Below are 16,397 nucleotides of genomic sequence, written 5' to 3' on the forward strand. Positions count from 1 at the left end.
TACTACTTACACAAAGGTCCCAGCTTTTTTTTTTTTTTGAACAACTGCTATCTTGCCATGCCTCCCCCCCCCCCATCTTACATTTGTGACATTTATTTTTAAGCCCAAATGAAAGTCTTTACATTTATCCCTATTGAATTTCATCCTGTTAGATTCAGATCAAATTTTCTCACTTGCTAAGATCCTTTTGGATCCTGCCTGTCTTTTACTATATTAGTTATCACTCTCAGCTTGTTTCATCTGCTAATTTGATGAGAAAACCATCTGTGCCCCTGTCCAAGTCATTTTATTAAATGTTAAACAACATGAGATCAAGCACAGGTCCCTAGGATATTCCCCTGAGACTCCCTATTTGTTTTTTTGTTTTTGTTTTTTGTTCAAGTTGAATTTAAATATAAAAAGACAAAAATAAAAAAGAGAGAACATTTCCATATACACACCATAGCATAAAAAAAGAATTCAATATAAAACCATGAATTTCCATTTCACAGTTTGCTTTTTTAAAAAAACATCATTTTCAAAGCTACCTGACTTTTCTGTGCTTCCTTCCATGCTTTCTTTTATTCTCTACTCTGTATTTTTCCCCCTCCCTCTTTACCTTGCCCTAGAAAAGGCTACCATCAGACCCAAAAATATATATGTAAAACCATCCTATACATACTTCTCTTTATCCTCTGGACATGGATAGCATCTTCCCTTATCAGTCCATTGTAGCTGATTTGAGTATTTATAATACTCAAAATAATTTAGTCATTCAGAGCTGTTCTTAAAACAACTGTCAGTGCTGCTGTCACAATGCACAACGTTCTTTTGGTTTTGTTCATTTCAATATTCATTATTTCATGCAAGTCTTCCCATGCTATTCTAAAATCAATCAGTTATCATTTCTTATAGCACAGTAATATTGCATCATAATCATATACCGCAGCTTGTTTAGCCATTTGCAAATTGACAGGCATTCCCTCAATTTCCAGTTCTTTGCTACCACAAAGAGAGCTGCTATAAATATTTTAGAATATACATAACGTCTTGTTTTTCTCCAATCACATTGGGAAATAGACCTAATAGTGGCATTGCTAGGTCAAAGGGTATACATAGTTTTACAACTCTTTAGGCGTAATTTCAGATCGTTCTTGTGAGAAATTATTATTAATAACCAGTATCTTGGGGAGATTCAGAGGCTCTCCTCTTTTTCTAAATTCCTCATTTTAAGAAGTTCCCTTTTCTTGAAGAACATTACTGATAATGAGATTGCATTGACTGTCCTCCATCTAGGTCAGACCCCACCCAACCTTGCAAGAAATTTAATCTAGGGTGGGGAAGCCCATTGTGTTCCAATCAAGTTTAGGTGAAGATGGATCCTTCCATCTAGATAGCCCAAGACTGGGCATGGTCTTGTATAGAGATATTTTCTCTGTCCAGAGATGACATGATGATTGAGTAACATTAGTCCCTATTGGAAGGATATATAAACTGTAAACTCACCACCATGATGGTCTTTGGTCTAAGAGAAATGGCCAAATGACCATCCTTTTGTTAATAACCTGCTGGCCTTCTTAATAAAATGACTAAATTACCCAAAAACTATGTCTCTTGATCATTCATAGTTCTACCAACAATGAATTTGTGTCCTGATTTTTCTATATCCCCTCTAATACTTGTTGCTTTCCCCTTCTATCATTTAATCAATTTGATACATGTAAGATGATATCTCCAAGTTGTTTTAACTTGCATCTCTCTAATCGATAGTGACTTCGAGCACTTTTTATGTGACTATATATAGTTTTGATTTCTTCATTGAAAACTTGCCTATTCATATCTTTTGACCATTTACCAATTGCAGAATGAGTCATATTCTTATAAATTTGATGAAGTTCCTTATATATTTAAGATATAAAACTTTTATCTGAGAAACTGTATATAAAAAATTTCCCCCAGTTTCTCTTTACCTTCTAATCTTGGTTACATTGGTTTTATTTATATAAAAACATTTTAATTTAATGTAATTGAAATTTATCCACATCTCTTGTTTATTCATAAGTTCTTTTCTTATCCGTAAGTCTGATAGGAAACATGTTCCATGTTCTTTTAATTTTCTTATGATTTCTCCCTTTATTTTTTTAGGTCAGATATCCATTTTGGCCTCATCTTAGTAAATGGCCCAATTTCTGCCAGATGTAAGTTAACATTGAACTGTTAACAAACAACTCTTTGAGTCCAGATATTCCACCAGTTCTTTCCAGACCCAAGGTTGCAGTTTCTGAGATCTAGGTGATATGAATTTATCAAGGGCTACTAAGGTGGCCCCTGATCATCTTCTTAATCAGCTTGGGGCATCAATTCCCTGTTAGGTTTTTTTGTTCTGACATTTTCAGTATATTTTTCAATTTCAGTATATTATATTCTATAAAATAGAGAATATATACTCTCTATTTTATAGAGAGTAAAAGAAGCAAAAATTATTAACTCAGCTCTCTCTTTTGTGTCAGTTGTTATCATTCCATCCACCCCCCAGCAAAGACCTTATCCCTTTTTTGATCTTTTTCTCCCAAAACAGTTTTTTTAATTGTTGTTGTCCTTGGCTTGCCTCTCAAGCCTCAGTTCATTCTAAGCTTTAACCTTCCTGATGCTTTTTTTTTTCAAGACCGTGCCATGCTCTTATTCATGTTCTATTACTTGGTCTTACTTCCATTTTCTTTATATTTCTTTTTAAAATATAAGTTGGTTAGTGAATTCATCGTGTGTTTGTGAAGACATCCATCCCTTCAGACAACTCCCATTTTTTCTCCTCATTGGAATTGTTTCCCTTTGTATCTTCACAATTTCATTCTTAAACATCCCTTCTGAGCTGACTTCCTCTGAAACATATTATTTCCTAGGATTCTATTTATTGTTATAAGTAATCTCTAAAATCTCATTTTCCAAAAATCTAAGGATGCAGGTAAGATTACATTTCATCTCCTCTTTCACAGACTCTACAATGAATAATCACTTCCCATCCCCTAGATTTTCCATCATTTGCACCCCAAAAACCAGTTCCTCCCTATTAGTAAGAACCAGGTCCTGAATAGAATTTATCACAAAGGCAAATCATAAAGCTCCTATGGTTCTGGCAGATAGAGAACTCTAGCAGATGTCTGGATGTTAAAAGTCTTCCATTATTAGACTCTCATGCTTGTGTGTTCCAGGCAGTGATCTGTTTCCCAAATACTTCATCTACTTACTCTTCTTTTCTATGTAGTCTGTAGTATTCTCCCATTGCAAAATCATTGTTGTTTCTTCCTCCTTTAGTGTTTATCCAAATACTCTCCATCATACTTACCTCCTCTAGGTCCTCCATACCTAAGTATACCTTCTGGAGGATTTCTAGAAGCAAAAATCTATATTTCTGTTACTCAAGGAGGGATGGTCACACTGAAGAGAAACATGAGGGAGCCAATGACTTGAATATTCAGTGACAGAACAGCATCTTGTATCTCATATATATGTACTCTTTAACAATGAGACCACTTTTTAAACATTAAACAGAATCCATAGAAAGGCAGTAAACATACATGTAATGGCATCAAAGAACCAAGACCTGAAACTATCACTTTTATGGATGTATCTTTTAAAATGAACACATATTTAGACAATTTAAACTTTGTTGGTATACATCTTTCTTATCTATGATGGAATCCACAATCCCCTGCAGACACACATTATTCCCCCACTTTCTTTTGTTTTCAACAAGGTATTCTCTACCAGAACCATTCCAATCATAGGTTTCATCCCAGAAATTCTGTTGCACAAAGGAGGAATTTGTATATAGACATGTGAGGCCATGGATTTTAAAAGTGAACAGAGTAGGGCAGTAGATAATATATCGAACTGCCTGTGTGACCCTGAGCAAATCACATAATTTCTATCTGCCTCAGTTTCTTCATGTACAAAAAGGATATAACAATATCTCCTATCTCCCAGAGTTGTCATAAGGATAAAATAAAATAATACATCACAATGTTTTATAAATCTTAAAGTGCCCTGCAAACCTTATCTATTATTATTCTTACTGTGTCTGTCCTTGTATTTTTTTCTTTTATGAATTTGTATGTTTCAGCAGCCATTCTTCCCCCTTTATGGTACTCACTATGGTTAAATCAAGTCAACTCAAATCAATAAACATTTGTTAAGCATCTACTATGTGCCAAACACCATGCTAAGTACTAAGAATTAAAAATATGATAAAAAAAATTTCCTGCCTTCAAAAAACTTACATTGCTTTTATTATTAATTTTTTTCAATCAATAAAAATCTCTCTTACTTTCCCCCTACCCTGCCCAGAAAGAAAAAGAAAAACAAAATCCATTTTAAACTTGTTTAGTCAAGTAAGATAAATTGTTGAATAAGTCATGTTCAAAAAAAAAAAAGTAAGGAAGAAAGAAATCGGGGGCAGAGCCAAGATGGCGGAGTAGAAAGACGCACATACACATAGCTCCGAACCCACAACCCATAGAACATCTGTAAAAAGGAACTCACAGAGAATTCTGGAGCAGTAGAGGCCACAGAACAGTGGAGTGAAGGAGATTTCTGTTCCAGAGGGACCTGCAAACTTCTCGCAACAGGTCCTTCATGCCATGGACTGAGCGCCGGGACTGGGAGCCGAGCACAGCCCTGCCACCCCTGCAGCACCTAGAGGAGCAGATCTGAGCAGGCTTCAGGGACAGGATCTCTAGTGGCCATGAGGGTCCCTCCACCCACAGGTGACGGGGGTCGGTGAGAGGGTCTCTTTGGCGGGTTGAGAGGGAAGTGGGGTGCCCCCATAACTCAGGTCCCCTCGGGAGGCAGCAGCTGAGGCAGCGGCAGACCAGGGCTCCCCAAGCAGGCAGGAGCCTGGATCCATTGTTGAAGGTCTCTGCATAAACCCCCTGAGGGAACTAAGCCTGAGAGGTGGCCCTGCCCCCATCTGAGCACCTGAACTTAATCTCACACTGAATAGCAGCCCCACCCCTACCAAAAGCCCTGAGGCTGGGAAGCAGCATTTGAATCTCAGACCCCCAAGTGCTGGCTGGGAGGATCAGGAGGCGAGTTAGGTGTGAGGAGAATATTCAGAGGTCAAGTCACTGGCTGGGAAAATGCCCAGAAAAGGGAAAAGAAATAAGACTATAGAAGGTTACTTTCTTGGTAAACAGGCATTTCCTCCCTTCCTTTCTGATGTGGAAGAACAATGCTTACCATCAGGCAAAGACACAGAAGTCAAGGCTTCTGTATCCCAGCCCACTCAATGGGCTCAGGCCATGGAAGAGCTCAAAAAGAATTTTGAAAATCAAGTTAGAGAGGTGGAGGAAAAACTGGGAAGAGAAATGAGAGAGATGAAAGAAAAGTATGAGAAGCAGGTCAACATCTTGCTAAAGGAGACCCAAAAAAATGCTGAAGAAAATAACACCTTGAGAAATAGGCTAACTCAATTGGCAAAAGAGGTTCAAAAAGCCAATGAGGAGAAGAATGCTTTCAAAAGCAGAATTAGCCAAATAGAAAAGGAGATTCAAAAGCTCACTGAAGAAAATAGTTCTTTCAAAATTAGAATGGAACAGATGGAGGCTAATGACTTTATGAGAAACCAAGAAATCACAAAACAAAATGAAAAGAATGAAAAAATGGAAGATAATGTGAAATATCTCATTGGAAAAACAACTGACCTGGAAAATAGATCCAGGAGAGACAATTTAAAAATTATGGGACTACCTGAAAGCCTTGATCAAAAAAAGAGCCTAGACATCATCTTTCATGAAATTATCAAGGAAAACTACCCTGAGATTCTAGAACCAGAGGGCAAAATAAATATTCAAGGAATCCACAGAACACCGCCTGAAAGAGATCCAAAAAGAGAAACTCCTAGGAACATTGTGGCCAAATTCCAGAGTTCCCAGGTCAAGGAGAAAATATTGCAAGCAGCTAGAAAGAAACAATTCAAGTATTGTGGAAATACAATCAGGATAACACAAGATCTAGCAGCTTCTACATTAAGGGATCGAAGGGCGTGGAATAGAATATTCCAGAAGTCAAAGGAACTAGGACTAAAACCAAGAATCACCTACCAAGCAAAACTGAGTATAATACTTCAGGGGAAAAATTGGTCTTTCAATGAAATAGAGGACTTTCAAGCATTCTTGTTGAAAAGACCAGAGCTGAAAAGAAAATCTGACTTTCAAACATAAGAATGAAGAGAAGCATGAAAAGGTGAACAGCAAAGAGAAGTCATAAGGGACTTACTAAAGTTGAACTGTTTACATTCCTACATGGAAAGACAATATTTGTAACTCTTGAAACTTTTCAGTATCTGGGTACTGGGTGGGATTACACACACACACATGCACACACACACACACAGAGACAGAGTGCACAGAGGGAATTGAAGAGGATGGGATCATATCTTAAAAAAATGAAATCAAGCAGTGAGAGAGAAATATATTGGGAGGAGAAAGGGAGAAATGGAATGGGGCAAATTATCTCTCATAAAAGAGGCAAGCAAAAGACTTATTAGTGGAGGGATAAAGAGGGGAGGTGAGAGAAAAACATGAAGTTTACTCTCATCACATTCCACTAAAGGAAAGAATAAAATGCACACTCATTTTGGTATGAAAACCTATCTTACAATACAGGAAAGTGGGGGAGAAGGGGATAAGCAGGGTGGGGGGGAGGATGGAAGGGAAGGCATGGGGAGGAGGGAGCAATTTGAGGTCGACATTCACGGGGAGGGACAGGATCAAAAGAGAATAGAAGTAATGGGGGACAGGATAGGATGGAGGGAAATATAGTTAGTCTTATACAACACAACTATTATATAAGTCATTTGCAAAACTACACAGATATGGCCTATATTGAATTGCTTGCCTTCCAAAGGGAAGGGGTGGGGAGGGAGGGAGGTAAAGAAGTTGGAACTCAAAGTGTTAGGAACAACTGTCGAATAATGTTCTTGCCACTAGGAAATAAGAAATACAGGTAATGGGATATAGAAAGTTATCTGGCCCTACAGGACAAAAGAGAAGATGGAGACAAGGGCAGAGAGGGATGATAGAAGAGAGAGCAGATTGGTCATAGGGGCAATTAGAATGCTTGGTGTTTGGGGGGGGGGGATAAAAGGCGAGAAAATTTGGAACCCAAAATTTTGTTAAAATGAATGTCAAATAAATAAATAAAAAAGAAAGAAATCTCGTTCTGCACTGTAAGTCTTAAGGTGTTTAGCTTAATTTATCATGAATCCCCTGGAATCCTAGTTGATCATTGCATTGATCAGAGTTCTTACATCCTTCAAAGTTGTTTTTACATTATTACATAATGCATTACTATTGTATAAACTGTTCTCCTTGTTCTGATCTCTTCACTCTGCATTAGTTCATTCAAGTCTTCTTAGGTTTCTCTGAATATATCCCTGACATCATTTCTTAAAGAACAATAATAGTCCATCACATTCATATACCCTAACTTGTTCAATCATTCCCCAATGATGGAGATTCATTCAGTTTCCAATTCTTTGGCACTACAAAAAAAAGAGCTGCTAGAAATATTTTTTTCATATATGCATCCTTTTCTTCTTCTTTGAACTCACTGGGCTATAGATCTAGTAATGGTATTGCTAGGTCAAAAGATATGGACAGTTTAATTACATTGGGGACATAGGTCCTAATTGCTTTCCTGTATGTTTGGCCCATTTCATAACAAGGAGCTTACATTTTAATGGGGGGGGGGGGGGAGATGACATATGAAAGGAAGCTGGTCAGTTGGGAGAGGAGAGCAAGTATCCACAGTGGGGGTGGGTAAAGGAAAGTAGAGAAAAGTCCAGAAAATTAAGGGTGAAAGTTGAAGCCCGAAGAGAAATGAAGACTTAAATATGACTGATAAGAGCTCTTTCTTTAAATCAGGGCTCTGAGAGGAACCAACCAATGAAAGAAAGGGGAAGAAGCATTTTCCAAAATGATACGGTCACGGTAAGGCACAGTGACAGAGGGATCTTCCAGGGTGAGATGATTGCTGGAACATGAAGGAGAAAGAAGTTCAAGGAGTCAAGAGTGGGACCCAGAGAGAAATGAAGATATAGTATCTAACTTGGGCTGTATACATAAGCAATCTCTCTCCCCTATTCTTTATAGTTTAAAGTCATAGTTTATACTTTTGATTAGATTTGAAAGCTACCTGGTAAATAACATTTTTATCAGTTTTTGTTAAGGGTATTCCATCTCTGTTATCAATCTTATATTATAAACAGTGGTCCAGAAAGCCAATTTCCATGTCAGACGCTATCTTCTTAGCTATCCATTCACTTCTCAATTACCTTATCTACATAACCTTTTTTTTTTTTTTTTTTTTTTTTAGTGGACAGCAGTGAGAGAAATACAACCTATACCCCTGTGGTCTTCAGTTTCTTTCCCAAGCCTTCTTAATTGCTGGCAATGCTTTTTTAGATTCCTTCTGGAAATTTTATGCGGTTACATGAATCATCAGAAATGAGTGATTGTCAGTCAACAAGTTTTTATGAGGTGCCTGTTGTGTGTCAGGCATTGTGCTAAAAGGCTGGGGATACAAAGAAAGGCCAGAAAAAATATTCCAAACAAAATAGCACAGTACCTGGTAAGTAAGCATTATTTAAAGATTAGCTACTGTTGTTACATTATTTTTACTGCCACAGTACTTGCTTTCAGGGAGTTCATAATCTAATGGAGTAGACCACATGCAAACAGCTATGTACAAACAAAATATATACAGGATAAATTGAAAATAATCACAAAGGGAAGGCCCTATCACTAAGAGCAGATCAGAAAAGGTTTCTTGTAAAATTGGGATTTTAGCTGAGACTTGAAGTAAGCCAGGGAAGCCAAGAGGCAGAGATGAGGAGGGAGAGCATTGTAGGCATGGGGTGCATTCACTGAAAAGTCACTGTGCCAGGAGATAAAGTGTCTTATGCAAGAAATAGAAGGGAGGTCAGAGTTACTGAATCACAGAGAATATAGGAGGAGTAAGGTATAAAAGGACTGGAAAGATTGGAAGGGACCAGGTTATAAAGGGCTATAAAAGTCAGAAGATTTTATATTTCATTCCAGAGGTAATAGGGAGTCACTGAAACTGACTAAACAGAAAAGTGATAGGGTCAGACTTATGCTTTAGGAAGATCACTTTGCCAGCTGAGGGGAGGATGGATTGAAGTGGAGAGAGATTTGAGACAGGGAGAACAATCAGCAGCCTGTTGCAATGGTACAGGTGTGAGGTGATGAGGGTCTGCAGCAGGATGGTGGCAGTGTCAGGAGTCTTGGGAGGGTCTCTTATATATGGGATAAATGTCCAGAGAGACAACATGTCTCCTATTGTTTCTATCAGGTTGACGAATAGCTACCTCAGCATCCCTGAGCAGTAATCACCAGTTACTACTTTTCTTCTCCCTCTGTCTTTTTACTGGATGATTTCTTACCTGATAACTATTGTGGCTTTCTTTGGAGGACAGTTTCTTCGTAGAGCACCCATCTCTCTTCTGTTCAGAAATAAGTTCAATTCTGTTTTTAAGTTTTCCTAACTGTTTCTAACCATAACTCCATGTCTAACCCATTTCTAACCCTATCTAACCCTAATCCTGCTTCTAACTCTAATTCTGCATCTGCCCTTAATTCAAATCCTGCTTCTATGTTTTCCATCCCTTTCTCTTCACTGTTATCTTTTTGCTTTTTCCATCATCTTGAAAAGGGTCAAGTTTCCCTTTTCTACTTCAGATCTTTTTTTGCCCCATTGAAGCCTTGCTTTGGTTTCCTTGAGGAACACTTCCACCTCCCATATGACCTAGAATATGGAGATATGTTTCCCAATTCTCTTGACCTTCTCCTCCAGGAGAGAGATCAGCCAACACACAGAACAGAGAAAAGTAACTTGGCTGTGGCCAAAATGTCAACATAAACACAAACATTGAACACTTGATTTCAGTCACTGCACAATTACCCCTATTTTCCTTAATAGTTGAGATGTACAGTCTTGTTACTACGAGTTATTTGTGGGTGTTTACACCTCAGTCTTAAGCACCTTAAAACTTTTATAGCCAATTTTTGCCTTTTGATAACTTGTTCAACCACTCAGATCCCTTTCCTTTTTCTCAACAACTCTGCTGTGATAGCCATATAGTTGTCTCTCTCAGCGTTGCAATAACCTTTTGATTGGTTCATCAGTTTGACCCACTCACCAATCCAATCAATATGCTTACCCTAACTGTTCACTTCCCTCTTCTTATTTTCCTTGCTTGGTCTTGTTAACTACATTCTCCATATCCTTGAGTCTACTTCTTCAGGTTGTACTCTATGTTCCTCATTGATCCTCCTCAACCCTTTCACATCCACTTTATTTGCTCTTGATTCTGCTTCTCTCTTAACCAAGAAAAAGAATTTGGACCACCCTATGGGCCTGAACATTGTTTTTTTCAAATGTTCCTCAACTTTGCCCAAATATTGCCAGTTTCTCCTCTTTAAATTCAACTTCTGACCTATTTCACTAGTCCAAACCTCTCCAAGTCATCTACATGATTGTCTTCTCCTTATTTGGATCATTTCCTTCTCTCTTCTCCTACATCTTTCTCTCCCCAGAAGCCAGAAGTCAAAGGTGTGAGGAGAATAATAGATAATCCTAAATAGCTGGAACCCAGAAAAGAGAAGCAGAAGGAATATCAAAGACCTTGAGATGAGTAAAAATGTCCAGCAGAGTATAGGGACAAAACACTCAGCTGAAATGATCCAGAGAGAGACAGAGAAACACAGAGAGAGGAGGGAAGGGAAGGGAAGGGGAGGGGAGAGGAGAGAAAGGGAGAGGAAGGAAGGGAAGGGAGGAGAGGGAGAGGAGAGAGAGAGAGAGAGAGAGAGAGAGAGAGAGAGAGAGAGAGAGAGAGAGAGAGAGAGAGAGAGAGAGAGAAAGGTATACCTGGTAGAGAATAGCATGATAATATCTCCTGAGAGCACTGGCCAACCTACACCCCCAAAAACATGAGATACCCTGGACATGAGTGAGCTCTGATCCACTTGAATGTGTTCGGCTAAAGAGTTCCTGCTGTTTGTCTTTTTCATAAATACCTTTTCCACAGGTAATGTGATAACCTATGGGAAAGTGTACCTCATATGTTTTTATTCTTTTCTTATCACTTTATTTATTTTGCTATTTTACTAAATGTTTTACTTTTAACTAATGTGTCTACTGGCTATTCAGCAGAAGTATTAGCTTATGGCTTTTAACAGATACCGACCCACACAATACTTGAAACTTGAAAAAGCTAGAGGAGGGAATATTTGAATGAGAGTACCCCAGATGCTAAAAGGCATCTAGGTGGCAGTGGATGGAGTGCTGGGCCTGGCTGGAGTCAAGAAGACCTGAGTTCAAATTTGAACTCAGACATTAACTAGCTATGTGACCATAGATTTAACCTCTGTTTGCCTTAATCCACTGGAGAAGAAAATGGCAAATCGCTCTAGTATCTTTGCCAAGAAAACCCAATAGACAGTATGTTCCACAGGGTCATAAAGATTCAGATACAATTCCAGATGCTACATTTATAAATAACAACCCTAAGTTGAGAGTATGGGTTAGTGATGAAGGAAGAAAAGCATTATCTTTTATTTGGTCATTGTTCCAATTCCCAAAATATTTGACCAAAGGCATATACTTTCCTGGGTCTTTTTGTTTATATAATTTTTCCCCTAGAAATCACAGACTCACATCTAGAAGTAATCTCAAGAGACAAAGCCCTTGCCTTCAGGCTAGTGAATGGCTCATGCTAGAAATGGCATGTTTTTTTAATCAGGCTGACTCTCACAAGGTGCACAGCCCAAAGTGTGTGCTCTGGTGGCAGAAGGTAACAATAAGATGGGAAAATAATCTAAGTTGCTCAGGACAGATGAGTGCCTGTGTCCTTTTTAATGATGTTTAGAAAAGGAGACCCCACTCCCTACTCCCTCCCAAGGTCATTCTAGCAGGGGATTGAGCCAAATTAACGGCCAAATTGATTGGACCAGATTTTTTTTTTCCTCTCTGGCTATCTGTGCCTGCTACACTTTAGAAAATGTCTACACTATAGATATTTTCCTCCTTATTAGAAAAAAAAAGGGATGTATGTGGTCGTTCTTTTAAAATGAATAGTTAAGATAGTTTGCATGAGCTTACGCTAGACAGGCTAAGGTCAGAGCACCCACCATTTTTAAGAATTGCCTGAGCCAGATGTGGTCATACCTTCACTCTTCTCCCTGCTCTGCTCCTAACTCTGCAAACTTCTCTCCATACCTTAGCAGCCTTCTCACCATGGAAGATCAGTCTGCCTCTTTTGTCCCTCCTCTAAGTGGTAAATTCCTCCAGGAACCTCCATTTTGAGAAAGTACCCAGGTTAGCTATGCTTGCTCCTTCACTCCTCTCTTAGCTCCTCTCCTTATTCTTTGTGTTTTTCCTTCATCCCCCAACATGGGAACTTTCTCCCTCCATTCCTGTTTCTCAGTTCTCTTTTGTGCATTGTCTTCCCTAATTAGAATGTAAGCTCCTTGAAGGTAAGCCTATCTTAATTTTTCTTATATTTGTGCTCTGAGTGCTTAGCACTCTGCCTGGCACATAGTAAGTACTTAATAAATGTAAGTACTTAAAACATTCATAAATGCTTGTTAACTTCATTTGTTCTTGATGTCTTGTACTTCAGATCCTTGATCAATCTTGTTACTCATTCCTACCTTGCTGAATTCCTAGGTTCCAGTCCTTCTCCTTGGTTCTGATAACAGTTAACCAGTAGGTAATCATCTCTGATCCTGGTCTCAGGAGCATGTGGAACTCTAGAAGAAGAACCAGAGGATCACAGAATTATACAATGGGAGAAAAAGAGGCATCTAATGATGATGGTCCCTGTTTTATACATGAAGGAACTGAGGTTTGAAGAGGTTATGACTTTCCTAAGGTCATGTCACTCTGACAAAGTAGAACTCACAGCCCCTGGTCCATCAGTTCTGGTACTTACTTCTCAAATCCCCTAAGTAGATCCATTTTCACGGTTACTCATTCCCTAGCTATGAATAGGAACGTGGAAACTGCCATCAGTGGAAAGAATGCCAACTCTGGTGCCCAAGGACCTGGCTTCCAATCTGATCTCTGATGCTTACTATCAGTGACCTCAGGCAAGACTTCCTTAAGCTTAGGTTTCATCTGTAAAATGAAAAGTTTGTGCTCGGTGGCCTATTTGTACCTTTGAGCTCTAGTTTATTAATCTTATGATCTCCTGAAAAATCTCTTGAACCTTTTTCATTTTAATGGTTCTCCTACCCCTAAATCTTTTATGATTAGGTCAAGTTATCTTGAGGGCTTTCTGATGGAAACAACCTTCCATGATGAACAAATTGTAAAATGACTCCTTTGCTTGAAGGAGATATCTGAGCAACAGTTGCTGTTAGCATTCAATCAATTCAGATTCAACCAATCAGCAAGCAATTATTAAGCACCTACTGGGTGCCAAGCAATATGCTAGATGCTGGGGATACAAAGACAAAAAAAATTAAATAGTGCCTTCCTTCAAGAAGTTTACATTCTGCAAGAGGAAAACTATATGTGTGTCACTGTGTGAAAACATCTAGAAGGGTAATGTTTGGGTTTTTTCAACATCTAAGAGGTTTCTTTGGGTTTCAGCCTTTAAAAAAATATTAAAAGTAAATTGCTATTTTTCAAAAATGAAAGTTCAGTTTGTGTTCTGAAATGTAAAATATACAGCCAAGTTCACAAATATGCTATCTGAAACGCAACAACATCACCTCCACACTGATTCAGAAGTGTTTTCTCTTCTAAAAATCCGATCCACAACCAAATTTTCTTCAAAGAAACCTTCTGATAAACTCACTCCCACCAAAGTGTTAGTGACTTGATGGGGGAGTAAGTATTTGTATTTTAGAAGTGGGAATTGAAAGGGATTGATTTGCTTTCAGAGAAATTTTAACATCACTGGGGGAAGGTACTTTGAAGCAGAGGAGATATCCTAGTTGCTCAGATCACAGCATGTAAGAAATGTCACATTTGGCCAGTGGGAAGGGGTATCTCTATCTCTAAACCTGCTTCTATGCACAACAGCATTTGCTTTAATATATATATATATTATTAATATATATATATTGACTATGGCTAGTGCTTTCAGTGAAGAGGGGAGGGGAACACATAGAATCCAGAAAACATGAAGGAAATGAAAGCTCTGCTTACGGTGTTTTCCTCCCAGACCTTTGATACCACTGTGTAGTCAACTCTCCAGATGGAAACTACCTCTACCAATGCAAAATGACAACTCATTTGTAAATTATAGTTTTGGAGCAAGGGTTCTTAACCTGAACGTTTAAAATTATTTTTCATAAATATATTTCAATATAATTGTTTTCCTTTGTAATATGTATTTCCTTTTATGTATTCAAAAGCATTCTAAGAAAGGGTCCATAGGCAGCCAAAGGGATTCTTGACACACAAAAGGCTTCTCCTGTTTTATAGTTTGCTCAGGGGTACTGAGAGGTTATGACTTGCCCTTGGTTACACAGCAGGTTTGTGTTAGAGGCAAGACTCAAATCTAAACCTTCCTGACCCCAATTCCAACCTTCTACCTACTATGCCATGCTCCCTCTTCCCTTAGACTCATAGACTTAGAGAACATCAGCTCTGGAAAGGACCTCAGAGATTATCTAGCCTAATGATCTCAGTTTTACATATGAAAAAACTGAGACACAGAAAAAAAAAAACTTGTTACTCACAACTAGCTGGTATTAGAGAAAGCCAGTATGACCTTCAGCCATTTTCAGCTTAGAGACAACATGGAGAACAAACAAAAACCAAGGATGAGTAATCAGGTGGACTGGGTTCTTGCTTCAATTGTACCATTAATTCTCTGTTTCCTTGGGCAAGTCCCCTTCTAGGGGTATCAGTTTCCTGATCTGTAAAATGATCTGGAGAAAGAAAAGTCTAACCACTCCAATAACTTTGCCAAGAAAACCCTAAATGGGGTCACAAAGAGTTGGATGTGACTGGTAAGTTCTAAGAGTGTTTATTGCTCTAAAGTTCTATGACCCTAGGATTACATATTTTGTTGTGACAGATTAAAAGGTGGGGAGCAATTATAGAACCATAGGCAAACAGTTGCCATCTGTTGGACTCTAGTACTAAAATTTGGGTACACTCAAGAAAACTAGAGTGAGAATCAAGCAAGTTCACTTCTATATTCAGCTGCTATTTAATAGGACTATGCACAGAAGTAACCAACAAACAAGCACCTCTGTCACTTGCATATAAATAAACGCTGGACTGATGATCTTCATTGATCCCATGATATTAATTTTGCGATGACATATTAACAGTTGAATTGATGCTGTAGTTAAATAACTCTTCTCACTAACACAATGTTTTCCCCAAAATAGATGATCTGGAATCCTGAGAGACCCATGTTGTCATCAGTGTAGGAGTTCTCTCCCCCAGTAGAGATCACAACTCCTCAACACCTCCATATAGTTCCAGAAATTCTCCATGGAAAGTTCACCTAGAACACTGGAGGCCCTTCTCTGGTTCTTCTATCATCTTAGAGGTACCAACGCAGCACTTTAGCAATTCACCTGCTGAATGCTGAAAAAGATTTTTTATAATGGCAGTCGTTTGAAGCAGTCAGTGTCTGCAGATCATCAGGTAACATCCAATTCCACATGGAGTCAATATTTGACCAAAGTCCCATCCCCTATAAGGTCATCCCTGTTTGTTCCATAAGAAACACAATAGAAGAGAGTTATAAAGAACAAAAGAAGGAAAAGAGACTGAACTAGATATCTTTTTTTTTTTTAGCAGATCTCAAATTCAATGAAATCTTTGAAATTTTAAATATATCCTTAGGTTTGCCAAGAATGATGCTTGGAAACAAAGAACAGGAAATGTCTCGGGTGGAGGGCCAGTGAAAGATAAATGAAGGGAAAGATTTGGATTGACAGGACAGAAAGGAATTAGATGAGTTACTTATTTTACTAACAAGTTATCCTCCATATGAAATGCTCAGGGCTTGAGATGGATTATTTTATTGTTGTTATTTTCTTCTTCTTTTTTTTTTGGTCTTATCTCCCCCATTCCAAAGCCAACTAAACTTTTCTATCCTAGAAGGCATCCCAGTCAGCCAAGCAGCAAGTTTTTATTTCTTATTCAGAAAGCAGTGAGCTGGCTTACCTCTTTGAGGGTCTCACACTTTCAATATTTCATATGTAAATCTCCAGCTCCTGTATTTGTTTAATTTGCTCTACTGAGCACAGTCTCCAGTGATAAAAACAACTCAGCTTTGAGGTTCCTATTTCACTCCAGAAAAAACAGAATTTTCCATTTGCTAAAAAAAAAAAAAAAAAAAAAAAAAAGTTATTCCTTCAGTGTTG

General features: G+C 38.3%; 1 long non-coding RNA gene across 1 annotated transcript in view; it reads right to left on the minus strand.

Moving 5' to 3' along the window:
• LOC140526937 (uncharacterized) overlaps positions 1–14,929 on the minus strand; it is a 136,184-nt gene extending 121,255 nt beyond the window's left edge. Inside the window, exons 1-2 of the long non-coding RNA XR_011974612.1 lie at positions 14,751–14,929; positions 12,711–12,809 (exon numbers count right to left, since the gene is read on the minus strand). This is a non-coding gene — a long non-coding RNA (uncharacterized lncRNA). The remainder of the gene's footprint in view (positions 1–12,710; positions 12,810–14,750) is intronic.
• Positions 14,930–16,397: the final 1,468 nt, after the last annotated feature.

The sequence above is a fragment of the Notamacropus eugenii genome, chromosome 1 (assembly GCF_028372415.1).
Source record: "Notamacropus eugenii isolate mMacEug1 chromosome 1, mMacEug1.pri_v2, whole genome shotgun sequence".
NCBI classification, from domain to species: Eukaryota; Metazoa; Chordata; class Mammalia; order Diprotodontia; family Macropodidae; genus Notamacropus; species Notamacropus eugenii.